Below are 21,440 nucleotides of genomic sequence, written 5' to 3'. Positions count from 1 at the left end.
ACATACATTGAAGTTTTGATATCATCCCCCAAAAGCCCAATACATCTTTGTATGTGACACATGCACTGCAACACTGGAAAAAAAAAATTAAAAAAAGGATATATTCATAAACAAGAACTATTTCTGTTGGACAGCAATACATGTTTCAGTCAGAAATGTGATTATCTCTGTGGAGCGGTTTCAGAATGGCACGCTTCAGCAGGGACAGATGCTGTGTCAACCTGTGGGAAGGGAACTCCTGGTGACGCCTGCGAGCTGCATCACGGGAAGTGGACTGTGGGTACGAGCTTCCCACCGCACAGTCTTTTGCTCACCACAGGCCGCTAGAGCTGTGAAGCAAGGCACTTCTCACATCAGAGACCTTCAATGAGTTGGATATTTATTTATTTGAAAAAGACAAGAGTTGTAGTTTTCAAAGAACTTGAGCTTCTCAGTCTTTGGCTTTGGGATCAAGAACTTAACTCTTGTCCTGACTGTCCCTCAAATGTGCCAAAACTGAAGGTTTCAGTCTGTGCTGGAGGACTTGCACCCACCTCACAACTGCTGCTCAGAGGTCTAGATGAAGAAGAGGGATACTCCTGCCCTCACAGAAGAGAGATGTAAAGCTATGGAACAGCTTCATCTTCTCCCCAAACCTGTCCCCTTTTGCTTCAAGTTCCATGTTTTCTCCTCGAGATTCTGGAAGGTTGTGCCAAGGTCTCTGGCTTAAAAAATATAGTATCACGAAGACAGACTCAAAGAGTGGTCGCCTCAGAGCAATCTTGACAAGCAAGAGTCACTGATGGGGCCTTCATAAGAGTTTTAAATTAATGCTTGCAGCAAAGCAAAGACTTCTGTACAGAAGTGAGTGAGTTGTTTCATTAGCAAGATTCAGAGGGCATGAGATTAGATGCATACATATGTGCCCAGTTAGGCAAATGATGTTTTTGAGCTGCTCTATCTGGATTAATATGCTAAGTCTTGACTGGTCACCTATACAGAGACAAGGAGGCCAGCAAGAAGCAGGCATCCTCCATGCACGTCAGACTCTGGGAGGTAAGCTGAAGCCAGGAAGGCAGAACTTCACCTAAGTAGCACAGCAGTCTTGTGTCTAATTATTTTTATTTTGTAGAGGTCTTCACAACTATGAGTCTCTCTACAGCCTTTCTAGTAAGAAGTCCATAATATGTAAAAACTGCTGATTACAGAAGTATTCAGTGGAAGGACAGCTATCAAGGACTGCGTCTTCTATTTTCTTAAATATGATAAAAAAATACATGTTAGGGTGATCACAGATGAAAATGAATGAACAAAAAAGCTTTTCCAGAGTTTCCAAAAATCATATTCAAGGAGCAACATGAGTTATTTTAAGTAAGAATTTTTAATATTTCACTTTAATGCTGTCAATGTAAAAAAGAGACTACTCAAACTTTTTCTATAAAATTCATTTCTACAATTAACTAAAAACTTAGTTGAGATGCCAGTTCTTTCCATTCAGCTTTGTCAATCTGCAAAGAACAAGCCTTTGAAAAGTATAATTTCTAATATAAAATGTATTCATTTTATATTGTATTGATATACCTATTTCTTAGCATGGTAATATCCAAAGACAGCTACACCTCGTGTAATTCATTTAACTCTGTACAACTACAAAACAGTGCTTGCTTCTAACTATAATCTCTACAAAGTTATGGAAAATGCTCTTCCATTGAGCAAACATTCAGGTTTCACCACGAAAGTAAACAAATGCTGTAAATTTGTGGGAGTTTTAAATTAAAAGTAATATTCTCACTACTTCTTAGCTAGTCCTATAATTAATTTTATTTAACTTTTTTCCCCACTAAGTTACATAAATGTAGTAACTGTCAAACTTCTTGGACCCAACTATTTTTCTTCCTCAACACAAAACTTCCAATGCCTTTCAGCATGTTTGCCTAATCTATGCTTATGAGATTGGTTTTCTTGCTAAAGCTCAGTTTCAGAATCCACAAAGTATGACAATCAAAAGGGAAGATTCATAATGGCAGTTAAATCTATATCTTTTAGATGAATATTCACACAGAGCTAACGCTTTTGCATAAACAAAAAGCTAAAGCTATCCATGACTAAACAGGAGGGTGGGGGAAAACAGCATTTTTGGATTTTCTTCTTTCCCATTGCCAAGTTTCACCTTACTGCCTTTCCCAAGGAGCACAAGGATCTTCAGATGAAGATGGTGAACTTTTCAAAACAGCCAGAGAAGAGACTGTCTTGATTGAAGAATGTCAGCTTCACACATTTCCTACTTCATTTTGAAAACCTGAATTTGGGAAAGTATTATGATTGCATTCAGTAGATTATGTGCTACTTAGCAGGCTGCTTCTCCTAAATCTGACAAATCTAGGTCATACTCCTGCACTCATGCTTTCCTCAGGTAAAGGTTGCCTTTTTTTTTTTAACATAACTGTAAATTTCTTAGGATCCCATCTCACTTGCAGATTCTAGCCAAAAGTAACAATACGAAGATAAAAGCAATCTGAGGTCATTTCATAAATAATATAACTTTGACCTGAAATTTTAAAGCTATCTTACACAGTTGCTTTCTTCCATCTATGCCTAGAATTACTATATACTTAGAACTCGTTTTAGTACAATCCTTTTTTTATTAAATAAGTACTTCACAAAGCACGTCCGGAGCTGTATAAAAGCCTAACATTTACTACGTTAACTGCTATTTCTGTTAAGTCTATGTGAAGGGCTGAAAAAGCAGAACAATCCGGGGTAAAAAGAAGATTAACACGTAATCCACTTTGAGCATTTCCTCTATAAAACTCAACATCTGTACTGAAGGTTCCTTTCCTGTGCTGAAAAAAACCTGCTTGCAAACAGCTCAAGGAAAATTCTGCTGCTTTTTCTGGTAAGCAGCTTGGCAAGGTAACATCATAATCTTGCAGTGTCAGTGGTTCCCTTGAGCTTACAAAGTCTATTACAATAGACTACACGGAAACATCTTTTTCAGGATTTCAATTCTATAGCTTAAGAGGTTCAGTATATTCCAGTTTCTTTTTAGATTCAATGAATAAGACAGTATACTACTTCAGTATCTAATGCTGTGCATTATGCACAGACCATAGAGTAACAGGTTACTAGGAGAAAACTATATGCTATCTTTTTATCTATACTAGCTAGATTGCAATGAAATCAACACTTTATCATCTGCTTGAAACAGCTATTACATTTGATCTGCAGTAGATGGATACACAAAAAAAATCCATCACTTAGACAAAAAGGTAAAATATACAATATTTCACAAAGCTGAGAAAGCTTCTGAAATTAAGTAACACAAGAATGACATTTTAAGAAAATTCTACCCCAATAACTAAAATGGTATATTACTTTTCACTTACTGATCTACCGAATGACAGCATGAAACAAAGGCAGCTGATGAACAAACAAATTACAACATCAGAATACAAAAATTATAGTCCTAACTATTAAAAGAATGAAACACCTAAATGAAATGTGAGAAAATCTAGTTACTCGGTGATTCTAAAACCCCAAGTATCTGATACAGATCCTGACTTCAGTGGATTGTCAGCCTACCAGCTCTGTATAGAGCTCTGTATAGAGCTGGTTGATTAAAATGATGTAACATACAAAACATAACAAGAAAAAACTGTTATACTGTTGGTTATGGCTTTTTTTTTTGTGGATCCAGAACAGATAAGCTTTGAAGCAAGATAGAAACGGAAAGGAAAACATCAGAGGAGTCACACTCGATGGGTGATAGGATTGTAGCATAAACTGGAAGCCATTAATGGTAAATTCTTCCAAAGATTTTATGTTTGCATGAAATCAGCCTATTTTTTTCTAAGAAGACATAAAACAAGAAATTACACATAAATATCCTGTCTTGCTTACAACAGTAGAACATCATAGCAACAGCCATCCTACTGCCACTGCTATTTCTCCTTGTGTCCATACTGTAATGCATTTATCTTGTACAAGGGGCTGTGTAACGCTTGTGCCACTGGTCAAAGTAGAATACGGAAAGGCTGCTAGGATTATCTGGGAAAAGAAGGCTGAGTAACTAACTCATAATGTTTCCAAGATGAGCATTTCAGGGCATTAATACAACTGCAAAGCCATAAGAGAGAATAATGAAACGGCATATATGGTTCCAAACATGTTCAATACACCTTCAAATAACTGTGATATGGACAGTGAATGGACAAATGTTCCACCATAATCTTGAAGCAAGCCAACCCCCAAATACAATTACCATATAGGAACAAATAATTTTACAAATTAATGGACCTGACAGATTTGTAGTGTGTCAGCTGTATCTTCCAAATATTCCCCACAATGTCACTCCTACAGTAACCCATCCAAAATCGATCACTAAGAATGGGAACAAACAACATTTTAGGGATGGATAATCACAAAAATCATCGAACAAATATTCCACTCTCTCCTTTCAATCCCTCCTGGACACAAAGTCCTTAAGCAAGTAAAACCCAAAAGATTTCACACATACATAGCACTTAAGGGGTCTGCTAACAAAACCAAATTTCAGATTAAGAAATCCATCTCACAATGAGCAATATGAACAGCAAAATAAAGGAAGACACCACTAGATTCTAGACAGATGTACTACAGCAATGCAGAGCTGCAGGGATCTGATTAAAGACAGTACCTTCTGCTGGGCCAGTCAGTCTCCCACTGGGATGGAGAACACATATGCTGGGATGTTCTACAATAAAACAGTGTCTCTTATATAGAGCCTTAGAGATGTGTTGTGATTTAACCCCAGTCAGCAATTAAGTACCACACAGCTGCTCACTCACCCTCCCAAGGGAATGCAGGAGAAAACTGGGAAGATGACTTGTGGGTTGAGATAAAGACAGCAAAGGAAAATATAATATATATATATATTAAAACAATAATAGGAATAACAAAATATAGAAAACGAATGATGCACAATTTCTCACCACTCAATGACCAATACAGCCCATCCCAAGCAGCCATCACGGAACTAAAAAAAACTGAAAATTATCTCAGAATGATTTTGAACAGTGAGAGAAAAGCCAGCCAGCTCACTAGTCCACCCCACTTATATACTGAGCATGGCGTTTATGGCATGGAATACTCTCTTTGGCCAGTTTGGATCAACTGTACTGGCTATACTCCTCCCAGCTTCCTGTACCTGCACATTAGCAAAACCTGGGAAGCTGGACAGTGTCCTTGGTTTCTTTAGCAACAACTCATAACATCAGTGTATTACCAACATTCTTCACATACTAAATCCCATACTAAATCCAAAACACAGCAGCTACTGAGAAGAAAATTATCTCAATACTAGCCAAAACTAGGACAAGATGTCACAGGATTATTCCCTCTCAATGCTCCAACATTTTAATTTATCAAATTTTTAAGCAGAGCATAGCAACACACTTACAGTTTCGTAACATTCCTCACGTAATGTGTACTGTGATTCTTGGATCTGTTGCTCTCCTTGCAAGAGCCAAAAGCCAAGTACAAAGCAAGTGCTTTGGGTTGATAGCAAATGCACTTTATCGCTCCTTCTCAGAACTGTACCCTGACCAGCTGGAGCTCTAACACACTAAAAGCAAACCCAAGTCTGTCTTCTGGAACATGCAATTGCAAAGAAAATCAGGATACACACACAGGTCACCCACTCTGTTCAACATTTGTTATTGCTTTATTTGCTCTGAAGCAGAGCTACAAATAACTGATGCCTTATCAATTTTCAAAAGAAGCTTCTGTAATTACGTTGGCATGCCTATGGAAACACTATTGGATTTCTCATAACACCTTCAATGATTCAAACAGCTAGCCCTGCTCTTCCCACAAAATTATTAATACTAAGAGAGCTTCCTCATTCTTGAACAGAAGAGCTGATACGTGACTAGCAGAATTACCATTATCAATGGTAATCTAATGGCTTTATGACATCTTATCACTTGAGAAATAAAGTTTTATGACAAAAGTAGTAAGTATACTCAGCAAACAGTAAGGCAGCATTGCTTCTGTAAGATCTTTCTCATCATTTATGATGCCTTGAACACACATTACAAAGTCTTTTTAGCAACCCTGTAAGATACATAAGTATGATTCCTGTTGTACCAGATGAGAAAACTAAAGGTACAGGCCTGCAAGACAAGCAAACTGTTTAAAGCAGCATATGCCATAGAAAGACTTGTTAATTTCCACCACCCCTATGACCTACTCCAATTTGCCTTCCTAGATCTGGTTGGCCCTTGTCCCTCTGTTCGCTGCTGAGTGCCTGTCTGACATCTTGCAGACTCTGTTTCCTAAAATGATGAGAAAATAAATACTAAAAAAGTGAGGAGTATTCTGTGGCCTTAGGGAGGTGGATCAACTCATTGAAGGGTCAGATGAGTATCAGAGCAGAAGCAAAGGAGCAGGCAGGACCGACAAGACTTCAGTGCAAGGAGACCTTTCAGAAACAGAAAGAAGTTAGATCAGCTCAGCTGCACCACGGAACTTCCCCATGGGACAGAGACGGAGCATCCTCCTTAAAACTGAAGGGAAAGACAGCATTGAAATAAGAAGGAAGAATTTACCATTAATGGCTTCCAGTTTGTGCTACAATCCTATCACCCATTGAGTGTGGCTCCTCTGATGTTCTCCTGTCCATTTCCATCTTGCTTCAAAACTTATCTGCTCTGAATCCACAAAAACTATAACCAACGTTCTGCCTTTTGTTCTCATATTTGAAAATATCCATCAACATTCGGTGAAACACATCTTGCATCAAAACGCTTCTCCTGCAGTTCACTGCAGAAAGACAGATATGCAGGCCAGGTTAATTAAAAACTATTTACAGTAACCAAGAATAGATACCATTCAATCATCAAGCAAGGAAATTTGATTAAAATATACTATTTTAATTTGATTTTGCATTTCTACTCCTTTCCCGCAAGAAAGACTGTTACTAGATAGTAACCCTAAACTGATGTCAATCTGAAATTAAACATAGCTTACACCTCACATATTGATATTTCTTTTTGCTAACTGGAGGGCCACGAAGACGATCAGAGGGCTGGAGCACCTCTCCTATGAGGACAGGCTGAGAGAGTTGGGGTTGTTCAGCCTGAAGAAGAGAAGGCTCGGGGGAGACCTTATAGCAGCCCTCCAGTACCTAAAGGGGGCCTACAGGAAAGACAGGGAGAAATGCTTTAGCAGGGCCTGCTGTGATAGGAAGAGGAGGAATGGTTTTAACATAGAAGGAAGCAGATTCAGATTGGACATTAGGAAAAAATTTTTACACTGAGGGTGATGAAACACTGGAACAGGTTGCCCAGAGAGGTGGTCGATGCCCCATCCCTGGAAACATTCAAGGCCAGGTTGGACAGAGCTCTGAGCAACGTGATCTGGTTGGAGATGTCCCTGCTCCTTGCAGGGGGTTGGACTAGATGGCCTTTAAAGGTCGTTTCCAAACAAAACTATTCTGTGATTCATACTTAAGTAATTACATAATCTAAACACACATTTATTCAGATAGATGATTTTGCTATTTTATTTTAAAAAACGGTAAATGGTTCTCAGTTTCTGGACCAGATGTTCTCCAAACCGCCATATATGCACCACTGACCCACAGTATGTATATGTATACGTAACACTACAAGTACACAAGGTAATTCAGTGTTAGAAAATCCAGCCTAGAACAACAAAATAACCACTGCCAACAGTCAAACCTAACGTCACCAATATTGCTGGGGACAGCAAAAAAAGAAGTTGGAATATATTGAGGGATTACATTTTAGGATTATCTTCCAAACTCACAACTGCATCAAGTTAGTTTCAAAAGAAACCAGAACTCCATTTACACAAATCCAAGTTTTACAAGACTTAGCCCTTCAGACATACTAGTTCTATTACTTTAAAACTCCAGGAAAAAGTCTTCATATCTCAAATCTCAACATATACAGGGTTTTAGATGGATGAATATGGCATCAACAATGCATACATCAGGTTCATAATAGAGGAGCTATGCAAAAATTAGTATTTCTACTTGCCCCCCCATTCAAAGTTATTTACATATGCACAAAACAAAATAGCAATGGTTATTTGCCAAACCCTGCAGTGTCATATGGCAGCAGTAGGTCAATCTTTAGAAGATGGCTCCAATCTGACTAGTGACTGATCTGAGACATCAAGCCATGTTTAAACATTATCCTGGTCACGTGGCTAATGACAAAGATGGAGGGAATCCTTCTAAGAGGGAAGCAGAGACAAGGAGCAAGTTTCCTTCTGGGAAAATGGGGTGCATTAAGGTCATACTAAAAACAGGCAAGTGGTTCACAGGGTAAAAAAGAGCACTAGATTAGCATGTGGAATTCATGCAGTTTTATTTTGAAACCACGATGCTACAGCTCTTGCGCAAAAGGCCCAAATCAGACTTCAAGCATACTATCAATCTCCTGGACCGAGTAAACAGGCCAGCAGCCTGTACATACATACTACAGAGCGTCATCTGCCATCTAGAACAAAAAAAAAAGAAAACAAAACCAAAGTTACTGAAGCTTTTTTATTAGCATGCCAGTGAAAAGCTAAATCATTTGACATGAAAAATGACATGTTCATAAACTCCATGAAGCAAGACAATCCTGTCTCAATAAATTAGATACTTTAAGTTCACATAGGGAGATAGGAGCGTGTTATTAGAAAAACAATGTACTATCAGAAATCAAGCAAAACAGATAAAATGCTGATTAAAAACATTAAGAGGGCAGCGATTCCTTTCTTATTCCTCCTATGAAGACTCAAGTGATAGAAGTGTACAATAAGTGTTTGCCTAAAAAAAAAACAAATACAGATTGCAAACTCCTGAGAGGAGAGGGTGCATTATCGTCATGCTAGGTTCTTTCCAGACACATTTTTGGCTATTACTGTAATCATATACCACAACTGGGGGTGGGGGAACAGGACAGGACAAACAAAAATACCTCTTTGGCAACCAATATGCCTGTCTCAACCCAAAACCTGTGTAGAATATCAATACTTTCATTTCATTTTTGCTTCTGTATGACACAAACGTGCACCAAAAACCAGCATGGAAAGCAGGAAGCAACCTTTCCAACTGATTGAGGCCCAGTTTCAACAAAACATGTCTTCATATGCCCAAGCTATGAACAACTATGATACCCTGCTGATTTTGGGTATAACCACAAAGAGTCAGGGCATTTGAAAGATGTTATGACTACACTACACAAAATAAATTTATATGATACTAAGGATCTAATAAGCCACCGACAATAAAGATTTCTTTTCTAGCTGAGAAAGCAAGCTGCTGCATGGAAGCATTTTCAGGCTTTCCACTGACATCATGCTAAGAAAGAGGTAATTGTTCCAAGGCACATTTAGGCTTATCACTAGCATGAGGGAATGTCTTGTTTATAATTAAGACTCATCAGTAACCATTTCAGAATTTGGGGGGGGGGGGGGGGGGGGGCGGGGAACAACTCAAACAAAACAAACCTACTCTAGGACAAATCTGAGCTTTTGCCCATTTTGTTTGTAAATACCAGAAAAAATCTGCAGAAGCTACTCCATGTGAAGGAGTGCTAGGGCGAATAACTTGGAATTCGAAGCACCACGTTTCTTAAGCCTTAGATCCTTCAAACAGTAGAAAGTACAAGACATGTCTACATTATGTCTGAAAACCTTAATATAAGAAGAGAGATTGTGATTTTCGGAGAAGTGGCTATATACCATTTTGTGTCTGAATAATGTTTTGACCAGAGTTCTGGGTCTGAAATTTTCCAAAACACTGAACAAAAGGTCTTCGGCTGTCAGTTCACAGCAAGCATGCTGCAAAGTGCACTAGATATCCTAATGCTGCCAAACAAGCTGTGCACTTCTAAGAGTTTTATTTGCTGTGGAAACCAGCATCTCCCACAACTTCTACCTCCCTTTTATCACTTAATTGTACTTTAAAACAGATGGCTTTGAAATATCCTGCAAGAAAAGCTTGAAAGAGAAGGTCTGAGTACTACAGTACAGGCCACCTAACAAACATCACAGTCTAGAGAGCAAAAACATTAGCACTTTCACGTTAGGAACTATGCACAGTATCAATCGCATAGCCACAGAAGTCTGTCCTGAAAAAAAAGCCCTCAAAAATGCAGAGGGACAAGGCATGAAACACGACAGTGTTATAATCTTTGGACGAATTTCAGTCCCTGAGAGATCCCTGAATTTACTCAGCTACTCAAAGAAGACAAGTAAACTTCTGAAGACAGAGAATAAGTCTCAAAAAATAGAAAGGAAAAAAAGATCGGTAAACAAGACACATTCCAAAGAGAGGCTGTAAGCAGCTTGAGGTGAGACACCCAGGAAGCCTCGCACCACACCTTGAGAAACCTAGTGACGAAAATCATCATTAAAGAAAGCAACTTAGTTCACTGCATTTTAGCTGCGTGTTTTGTTTGTTCAGTTAAGTTTCTGAATAAATATCTGCACCAGAAGACTGATAAGGCTCAAAATGAGAAGCAAAGAACTTCTTGCCTTTTCTGACTCCTCTCTACGACCTAAGGAATTTTATCTTTGCCTCTTTGCCTTGAAGTACTATTCTCCTCTTCATAAGGTCTCTACCTATACCTAGATGCAAGAAAAGAACAGATCTATTACCAGTTAACTACAGGAGGGAACCATCTTTATACCTGTATCATAAATTTAAGTCAAACAATAATAGAAAACCTCATAATTACCTTCTCTGAAAAGAACACTGCTTTAGTTTAACTTAAGCACCCAACTTCACATATGAAGCAAATACAGCATTCTGCAGAAGTTTAGGCTGCATAACCTTGTCTTAACAAATCTATGACATGGATAAATTGTATTTTGCATATCGTATACTACACTGTTCAAACATAAATCTGGGGCATAACAGCTGAGTAAGTATTAAAGAAAATTATTATAGGAATTAGAAGTCTGTTGCCCAGAAACAATCCCAAACAGGTAGGGTGAGACTTTTCAACAAAAGGGCATCCCTGCTTTATTTGTACTGCTTCAGTAAACACAGACAATGCTAAAGGATTGTGAAAATGAAAACTCCCACAACATTACTCAAAAATCTGCAGCCAAAAAAGCATCTCTACAGACAAAGATGAATAGTCTATAGATGCATTTTCTATTACATAGGAAAGAAAGAAATGCACTAAGTTGTTGAATCAATCTTTCCATCACAAACTTACCCCTGCCGATGAACGAGCGATACAGACTTGTCATTGGTAACTCCCAAAACTCCCAACACACCACATTCTAATTTAGCAACACTACGGCCCCTTCCTATGATTCATTATCTGCTACAAACAGGTAGAGGAGTCTTTCAACTACAAGAGTCCTTTGCTGGATATGTCCGAATACGGGCCCTACACAGGTATTTTATCCAGGTATGCCAGTCTTGTTAAAGTATCATCATTTTAGCATCATTGCTGTGTCTCATGGTTTACAGATGTTAAGCAACAGGCCAAGCGTTCACAGTCTCAAGAATCAAACAAGAGAACAAGGAAATAAAGAGTCATATAACAGTATTTATAGCTTACCCTGTCCTATTTCAGTCCCCTCTCTTTCTGAAGCTTTTTTAGTTTATCCTTTACCTAGTCTACTCGTCTTCAGTTTAGTGAACATTTGACTCATTTCCAACTGCACGGTGATTTCTTGTAACACAATCCTGAACTTTGAACGTTTTATTCAGAGTCCTGTTAAGTGCTCTACTAGACGTAGTGATCCTAGGAGAAGCAGGAAAATAGCATTATTCCCATTATACTGCTGAGAAGACAACAATTAAGCATCTCAAGGCAATACAGAAGTCCATGATAGAATTGAGAGGTAAGTACAGGAGTTCTGATTCCCAGTCCGCTGGCCGTCATCATCAACTAACACACAACAAAAATAAATTCCAAATGTAACTGCTAACTTAGACTGACACAGGCTCATTTAAAAACCAAACCCAACATTTCACCAGAACACTCATCTACATGGGACTGCAGTTGCTTCTTAACATGCTGTATTTATATGGAAGCAATCTCCTACACTACTTCACCTTCCCAATCACAAGACCCTGCTAGAGTAAAACAAGCAGAGGCAGAATTTTGAACACATCAGGAATTATTTAAATACCTGAGGTTGTCTGACAGATAAACAGGGCTTCCCCTACAGAAATGATTCTGAAATCTGATCCAGAGGATGCACACATTTATCTATTAGGAAGGACTGGAAAACATGCCAAAATTCATTAAGTTTCTCAAATAAAGGTAAAACTCCAGATCATTAAAATTAAGCGAAAACAGGACAGAAACCTTTTCTAAAAATAGATCTTGCTGTGCAGCCAAGTATGTCTGCACACAATTGTTACTTATTTTTAAGTTGGGGCAATTTTCCAGATAGATTTTTAGATCAGTTGACATAATGAGGTGCTTTAAAACAAGACAAAAAACCAAAGGTTTCTTTCTCGACTACATTTGCTACAAAGATCTAGAATAAATAAGGAAGCAATAACAAAACACAGTCTCGCTTTGCACACCACGAAATTGCAAAACTGTAAATTTCAATGAAGGCAAAGACAATAACAATATCAGCATCAAGGAAACAGGGTCACAACTCTTAACCAGAAGCAACCTGATCTAGTTGGGGATGTCCCTGCTCCTTGCAGGGGGGTTGGACTAGATGGCCTTTGAAGGTCCCTTCCAACCCAAACCATTCTATGATTCTATGATTCTATGACCAAAAGAAATTGTTCTAACCATTGTAGAAAAACCAAAGCAACAAACAAACAAACAAACAAATCTACAAAAAAAAACCCCACCACACCTTCCCCAAAACCCAGTCTAATCAAGGACACAAACTCAAAGAAGTCACATACTCTTTACAATGTTCTCCAGAGCTTTCTCCTTTCAACCTGCATCACCTCAGGCCTATTCTCACCAACAGTGTTATCAGCCCACACACAGAGAAGTGCATTCAAAAACGTCACTTGGGGCAATCAAAACAGAAACAGAACTGAGTATTCTCAGCATTCAAAGATCTTTCATTCAATACTTCCACACTAGTCCTGCCAGTGAAGAAGGCAACAACCTCTTAAGACACTCCAAGAGAGAAAAATTAGCCCAAGACCTTGAGCAAGTGTCAGCATCAGAAAGCAATGAGATCTTAGTCTACACACCAACAAAATAAAGCAGAAGTAGACATAAGTGAAAAAAAATAGACAGTTGCACATCAGTATGGACAGTCAGTCATCAGCCATGATATTTGTCAAAACTGTGACAATGCAGCTGGAGACGAATCAATATGATCCAAACCCTGACAACACATCCAGCCTATTACATCTTCCTTAACCAAAAATGGACATCTAGTAGCAGATCTAGTCCTGGTGACACTATAAAAATCATATTATTGTTTCCCATGCAAAGGCCATTTGATTGTTTTAGGAGAGTTTTCATTCTCTGCCCAACATACAGCAAATGCCGCTCATTTCTCAGTTTTCACACTCATCTTTGGATGACAAGGACACAAATTCAAACCCAAATCAGGAAATAAAGTTTTCCTATTATTTCTGGAGTTTCAATGAGCAATGCTATTTTAAAACCAGTAAGAGCTCGTCCTGTCACCACAGCACTAGACAATTACATCACAAATATTTTCTCTCCAAACAACTAGAAGCTTTCTTACATCAGAAGTATTTAAATCAAACTCCAAAGAGGGAAGGGGAAGACTGAATTAAGTAACTATCCAACCTTAGGAATACAACTTCCCTATGACAGTGACAAAAGACTTTACTTTTGCATCTTGTGAAAATAGGACACCACCTTTTATGAAATCTTTCAGCATTACTGGTCACTTTTAGCCCAGAACAACCAGCAGATTCAGGTCACCTGCTCTCTTATTAACAAGAAAAACTGCAAAACCCACCAACACAGTACAGAAAATGAAAGTGTATTATGAGACTTCTCCATATAATCTTCTTTCTCATCTCCCAAGCGACAACATAATTCTCTAATCAGTGGTCTCTCATTTAAATCCTTGGAAGAAAGAGCAATTTCCAATTCCTTTATTAATAAAAAGAAGTACTTAGCCCTCTGGAAATACATGGGAGGGACTTATACTGTACAGTCATACTCCTAGCCCTAATACTGAGCTGAAATTATACTTTTTTTAATACAGTATACTTCCCTCAATCTTATTACAGGCCCAGTGAATAGACTTTCAAATTCAAAAATTCTCTTTGCAACACTGCAAAATAACACATACTGGATTTAATACACATTCCACAGGGTTATTCTACTGGTATTAAGGAAGAGAGAACGTCTCCTCAGGAGGCTGGCAAAATCTGGAAGGAATCCGCCTCTGGAAGGTCTGTAACTCTGAGGAAGCAGATTTAATCACTTAATCCTATGATTTGTATTTGCTTTTAATAGAACCCTGTTGCTGCACTGAAGTTTTTGTTGTTGAGAGAAACAGACTAATTCTTGCTCACAGTGGTCGACTACAATTCATAATAGGGCTTGCCATAGGTATCTTCAGAAGAACCATGTCCTTTCCCTGATCCCTCTGATCTTCCCCCCCCCACACACACCTTTTTAATATCTTCATCTCTGCTTTGGAAAAACTGCAAATGGTTCCAAATGGCATACCTGTAACATAAGTGGGTTTAATTTTATCCCTTGATCAATCATGTAAGATAGTAGACTTTCACTGAATAGCTTCCCACATCATTTTAAGATTCAAATGCATTTATTTAAATCTCTCTCCTAGAATCCAACCACTTTCATTGCTTTATCCAGTTAAATTTGTAAAGACCTACCAGACAATGGGAGTCATAGCCCCATTTTCTGTTCTTACAAGTTGTTTTTCTTTAAAAAAAAATTATATATACACACTGCCATAAACGATCCTTTGCCTTAGGCACCAAACCTCTTTGAAGATCTGCTAACAAACTCTAATACTCAAGGAGAAGGAGGAATCCAAGCCAGGCATAAGTCCATATCAAGTTGGAAAACTCCTCAGCAGTCTCCAGAGCAATTCAAGTCTGAAAAGGCAGATGAAACCCGTTTGATTCAGATCACTTTTTTACAGATTAACTGAACGTTCAAATATTAGCCATAGAAAAAAAGCCATTTCATTTGCATACTGTGCTTTTTCCAAATAATTCAGGAACGTCCTACTTTTATTTTTTTTGGATGACCATATGATAAATAGGAGTATGATACTTGTTCTCAACTACTCAACTACAGAAACTTCACACCAAAATCTGAATCGAAACTTTCTTCATTCTCATAAACAATCACAAACTTGGCAACTACTTTTCAGAAGCAAGCTTTTTATGCTTGCAGTGTTTCTACAGCTACAATTCATATACAGATAGGAATGCCATAGTCTTTACAAAAAGATACATTGCTAAGAGCAAAACTGGCTGTAAGCAGTTCTCAGGTTTCATCTAAAGAGAAATGCAAAACATAAACAAACTGCGCATTACTGAAAGTGAGATTTTGTTAAAGAGTTTTTTTTATTATTTCTCAGTAAATAAAAGAAAGACTCTGCACACAACGCCTGACATTCCATATGTACACATCATAACTTTATCCATACAAGTTTGATATCAAATTTTACAAGTTAAAAACAACAAGGTTTTACATGCAAAATGAAAAGAGCGGAGGACTGTAACTCTTAAGCTGGCAACAGCCTAACCAAAAATGGACACTCAGGCGTCTGTCGTTCTTGTCTCACAGGATCTCATACGGCTCAAAAAGAGATTGCATAAATTCACAACAACTACTAAAAACCAAACTACCAAATACCGAATCATCTGCCCAGAGACCCCTAAACTGCCTCCTGCTAAAAGCCAGTGATGCTTCCTTCAGATACTCAGCTATTTGCACACCCTACAATACTCCTTCCTAGGCATCTGCTACCATCCACTGTTAAGAACAAGATACTGATGTAGAAACATCTTCGGTCTGAGCTGATATACTGTTCTAGATCCGCATTTTTGTGCCTGGGAAAAACGAAGGTAAAATATCTAAAGCTGGTTCAACACCTACACTGTTCAATTCCCTCATTTCCAAAACTATGTAGGGCACTTGTACGGCAGCCAAGATATTTATATAGTAACAGTTCTTAATATACTCGCATCACTCATGAGAGCTGGGGAAGACACCACAAATACATAACTCTTCCTCCTTCTCCCTTAGTTGAATTCACTCCCCCTTTCCAAGTTTTACTTAACACTTAAAATAGCTTTATGAGTAACGTTTTTAACATATTTATACAACATTAACTGTTATACACAGTTTATATTATCTGCAAGAGAGGATCTGTGGTAGTCAAATGCTCTTTTGTGTATTTTACTGAGATTCTAGACAGGTAGATCGTTGGGGTCGTGTTTTGCTTTTTAGTTATTTACGACTGAAAGGATTTCCTAGAAGTCATTCCACTGTCCCATTAGAATAAGGAGATCTCCTTTTTATCAAGCACAGGCAGCAATAACATTGCTAGTAATGCCTGAATGCCCAAACAGGGTTTCCACTGCACTAGACGCTGCACCAAAACAGAACAAAAGTGCAAGCGCTCTCTCCCTCTCATAATTTAAGAATTTTGTTAGCTACAGTCTTTCTCCAACTAAAGAGCCTCCTGTGGACTGTGATCCACCACAATCACAGCAGGCAGCCAACCTTTGCTTTTCACAATAACTTTATTTCCTACTTATATTCAAAAACATTGCCCTTCTATAGTATTCTTAATATACATGCAGAAAGATTATTTTATTTCATATTGTGTCCAACATTCATAGCTCCTTTCTATGTTTTTAGTCTGCTTAAACGGAGCCAGGTACCGCTGGTAAAGTATCTGCAGTAATTTTCTTTAAATGGCTACATGAATGGGTTTGATCGTCTTACAAATTTTACTTTGCAATTATTATTCAAACTAGTGAAACAAGAGATACATGAAGATACTATTCAGAAATTTCCTTCAGCAAATATTTAATGAGTGTTTTCAAAGGAGAGGAATCTATTCCATTGCACGTACAAAGCAGAGGAAGAACTGATAGGATGGATTGTGCTGACAGTCCTGAGAAGTGCTAGATATTTATATTCTAATAGGAAAGCTAATCTTCAAGTACATGCTTCGCACAAAGTACTTTCTGCTAGACAAGGATGTTGGAGACTATTCAAACGCAGGTACTAGGAAAGTGTACGACTACCTGCTGGGTCTGCTAGCTCTGAAACCATGCAGAAGGCAACAATCACAAATTAATCAAGGACCTCCACACTACACAAACAGCCCAGCTTTCCAGTGGGAGGTTCCCCAGACCAGCCCTGACATATTACAGCTATCAAGGATATGATGCACAGCTGAAAAATACCAAGGTCTTTCATGGGTGTACGCACAAAGTGAAAACTATTATCATAGACCATTTAAAAGCTATTAAAGTTTTAAGTACTGTAAAACAATGCAAAGAAAGGCATTCGTTAAAAATAACACAACATAGAAATAATGGATCAAATACAAAAGCATGGATCAAAACAAGAGTCACAGAAACAATGAACACAAAAATAGGCAGAAAAACAACTTCTTGAAACTGGACCTCTCAGACTATTTCCTGTTGGACCTTTTTTTCCAAATAATCTGAATCCACACAGATCTAACAGGAACCTAGATAGTAGCCTGCCAACAAGCAGGCATTGTTTTTACAGAGTCAACCAAGATCACTGACTACACCTATAAGGCTGCTGGCAAATTTCATTACAGTAGGTAAGGCTTCATCCCCTTTAATAAAGGGTTTACATCTGAGATCTAAGCTGTATGAGCTCATGTTTCTGGATAGCATTACACTACCCAGGAATACAGTTCCCATCCTATTTAGTATATAGTATACCAGATACTTCCCAAATTATAATCCTTCCATTATCAATTCTTTCATGTATTTCCTAACTTGTATTTTATCCCTAAATGACAATCCTTTAATGTATTGTCTTGAATTAAAACATGAATAAATGGTTTTCTTTTCTATTTTGAAAGACACTAACCCAGCAGAACACCTCAAGTTCTAAACTAAATTATTGAAATACACCAATAATCTAATTAGTCATAATCATCTGCACATCCCAACTGACAGAGCTACTTGGAAAACAACAATTTAAGGGTGTGCACTTCATACCTCTACCATCAGAAATTTGCTCCTCTACAAGATGCGTTACAAAAACGGCACACTGAAGATGACTGGAACTGGTGGTTCCAGACCAAAAAAAAATTAAATGCGAGATTCTGGACCATTTCTACCAGCTCGGCAATGTGGAAATGAAGGAAAACCAAGCAGATATGAGGATGCTGTCCATGTAACTCACTCATGCACACACACAGACACTTTTGGTGGGTTTGTTTTTTTTTTTGCCCCCCCCCCCGTTAGATACCAACAGACATCTGCACTAACTCTCAGAGCAGCCAAGCTCCCTGGTAACTGAACTACAGACATGCACCATTACGACTTCGATCACCTTAACAGAAACTGTCTTGAAACATTCTCTAACTCATCAGCGAATCTGGTGAAGTCTTCAGCAGGGTCTTCTGACACTATGAAGAGAAGTCTGTTCTACTTAAAGCACAGGCTTAGCTTCCAACCTTGATATGGAAGGTACAGTGTGAAATTACCTCAGGCATTGTTAAACGAAATAAAAAACACTACAACAGAAAATTGTACAAAACAGAAAAGTGAGTTCATGGGGTTTTGAGAAAAAAAAATGAATAAAAAAATCTGGTTTTATTGTTAGACGTTCTTACAAACTTTCTTATGGTGTTCACAGGCAGACAACGATCTCTTTATGAGCACTAGATAAGATGAGAATAATTACCCTGAGATAAGAGGAGAATAATTACACTGAATTCTTTAGCAAGGTGCTTTGAGACCTACTAATGAAGAGTACTGTTAAAAGCTGTGTATTATAAGTATGCTTAATAATTACATAGAACAAGTGCAACTTTTTCTAGAGGCTAGTTCTTAAAAAAAAAAAAAAACCCTGATTGTATTTGAAAGTTCAGCTGAACCAATCATTTTTTGTGATAAAAATTATTCAGTGAGCCAAGGAACGTTGCACTGCAACAATTTTTGTAAGGTTACAAAAGAACCATCAACTTACTGAAGAAAATACATTGAATACTTTAAACTGTCAATCAGGAGCTCAGTATATTTCAAAGTCAGTAGGGTTTGTACAGAATAGTGAACTATGTTAAGAGCTTTGTAACAAACATCTGTTGACTAGGTGAGAACAAATTCCATAGTCTGTTGTTAGCAGCAGTGATGTGTTGTACAAAAAAAAAAAAAAATATTTCCATTGAAGTAATTCACAACAGTTATAGTTGTCGATTTTCTGAGCTATTTTTAATCTTATAAATATCTATCTATATATGCACGCACATCCCCCTCAACCCACTGCCTCCTCTCAGCCCCCAAGAAACTGCTAATGACCTTCTTATAAAATTCCACTGGGGGCGTGGAGGGATATGCAGCTTTTTGAAATAGCTCTGCTTTGCTTGACATTCACTTTGCCTGTGAAAAACGAGGCCCACTCATGCAACACAAGAGCAATCAAGTTAGTTCCTGGCATGAAGCTATTTCTTGAACTAGGATTGCAGGATCACGTTGATAACTAGCATCCCTAGGGATCACCATGATTTTGCTATTATGGAAAAATCTATGATGGTATTATTGAAATAATTTTACCAGAAATCTTGATGTAATGAGCAATCTGTTCCATTAATAAACCTCCTCTTTTTATACAAGTTAACTCATTCAGATTAAGTAGAAATAGTCAAGTGTTAGTAGTTTGTATTCACGTAATCATCTTTGAAGTTGCTAATACTGTATTACAGTAAAACACTTGCTATTTTGAGCAAGTTCTTACTATATTGCATTTTATTAAACCGAGATTTCAGGTTTTAGAACTTAAATTTCACAAATGATTTGTAAAAACAGCTATTAAGAACCAATTTTACTATTTAGAGCTCCCATATGTGGAGAAAATAACCGTTGCAAATACCCCTTACCTCTTCGAAACACAGTATGTTGCTCACGAATCAGTAATCCTTGGACAGGCAAATTTCATCCTCGCAAAATGAAATTGCCTATGACAATAATAAGTGCAATTTTGTTGTTTTTTTTTTTTTAAAGAAGGCAAAAAGAAACCTTTTTTCTTAAGAGGTTTTTGTCTTGTTCTTTTTTGAAAACATGCATAACTAAATCGTGGAAGAAAATGGGCTCATAAATACTAAACTATCACATTTGACTTCGGAAGTCCCTTAACCTCAAATTGCTGGAGGCCTGGCTAGTTTCCCAAAGCTGCACAGCATGCTCACTCTGTTGTTATGGTGTTTCCTAAACATCTGCTAAGTGCCACTTGCAGAAACCGGAATCTAAACTAGACAGACCTTTGATCTGACCCCATACCGCTGTTTTAACGGTACATTTGGCTATTTAAGTCAAATTTAAGTACTGAATGGGTAGATGATTCCTGCACTTTTTAGGAAACCTTTAGGAAGCCAATGTGCTCGAACACGTTCGCACGCAGACATTTACTGAGGCACGGTGTGAAGACACAGCACAAAAGAAGGCGAAGGAGTTGCACTCCCGAGGCGAAATTTACCGTATCGCAGGGCAAATTCCCGAACCGCACGCTCCCCCAACGCGAGGGTGGGGGGGAAACGTAGCGGGGGAAAAAAAAAAAAAAAAAAGGGGGGGGGAAAAAAAATTTAAAAATCGCAGCTCAGACGGTCACAGGTGATGCGAAGGCCGCGCCCCTGCTCCCCGCTTCGCCGCCGTCCGCGCCTCCCGGACCCCGGCCGCTGCCGGACCCCGGCCGCTGGGCGAGGCGGAGCAGCGGCCTCCGGGACAGGGCGGGGGCCGCCCGGCTTTCGGGGCTGCCGGCAGAAGGGAAGGACCGGGGTTCCCCCCGCCCCGGCGGCTGACGGGGGGAGGGGCAGCTCAGCCGGTGCCCCTCAGGCGCGCGGGGGGCACCGCCAAACAGCGGGCGCGGCGGACAACGGCCGCACAACTCCCGGCGGCGCCCCGGGACCCCCCCCCCCGGGGGCCCCAAAAAAAAAGGACAACTCTGCCGCCCGCCGGTAGGCAGGTGCCCACCGGAACGAGCGGAAAAACAGCCCCGCAGCCGCGCCCCCGGCCCCGCACAACGCTCGGCCTGGCCCAGCCCGCTCCCGGCGGCGCCCCCGCCCTGCGGCCCTGCCCCGCGCATCGCCCCTCCGCCCCGCACTCACCTCGGCGGGGCGCGACGGCGGAGAAGGCGGCGGCCACTCGCACCCCCGGGGCTCCCTCCCCCGCGCCCGCCCCGGCCCCCCGCACCGCCTCCCCCTCCCTCCCCGCCCGCCCTCCCGGCTCCGTCTCTGTCTCTGTCTCTCACCGCTACCGGAGCGGCGGCGGCGGCGGC

At 39.3% G+C, this 21,440-nt stretch overlaps 1 long non-coding RNA gene across 3 annotated transcripts; it reads right to left on the bottom strand.

Annotated features, from left to right (window-relative positions):
* Positions 1-539: 539 nt before the first annotated feature.
* LOC147601401 (uncharacterized) lies at positions 540-21,440 on the bottom strand. 3 transcript variants are annotated; one of them, XR_015258308.1, is made up of 6 exons: positions 21,414-21,440; positions 20,047-20,124; positions 18,501-18,624; positions 14,810-15,034; positions 2,150-2,278; positions 540-704 (listed from the first exon to the last, which is right to left on the bottom strand). It is a non-coding gene; the product is annotated as an uncharacterized LOC147601401 (long non-coding RNA). The 3 variants fall into 3 exon arrangements; XR_015258307.1 differs by lacking the exon at positions 21,414-21,440 and adding an exon at positions 21,271-21,314; XR_015258309.1 differs by lacking the exon at positions 21,414-21,440 and adding an exon at positions 21,271-21,314 and having other exon boundaries at positions 540-700.

This window comes from Chlamydotis macqueenii, chromosome 3, assembly GCF_036417535.1.
Source record: "Chlamydotis macqueenii isolate bChlMac1 chromosome 3, bChlMac1.mat, whole genome shotgun sequence".
In the NCBI taxonomy this organism is placed as follows: Eukaryota; Metazoa; Chordata; class Aves; order Otidiformes; family Otididae; genus Chlamydotis; species Chlamydotis macqueenii.
The sequence above is the reverse complement of the archived record's forward strand: the minus strand, read 5'-3'. Positions and strand labels throughout refer to the sequence as shown.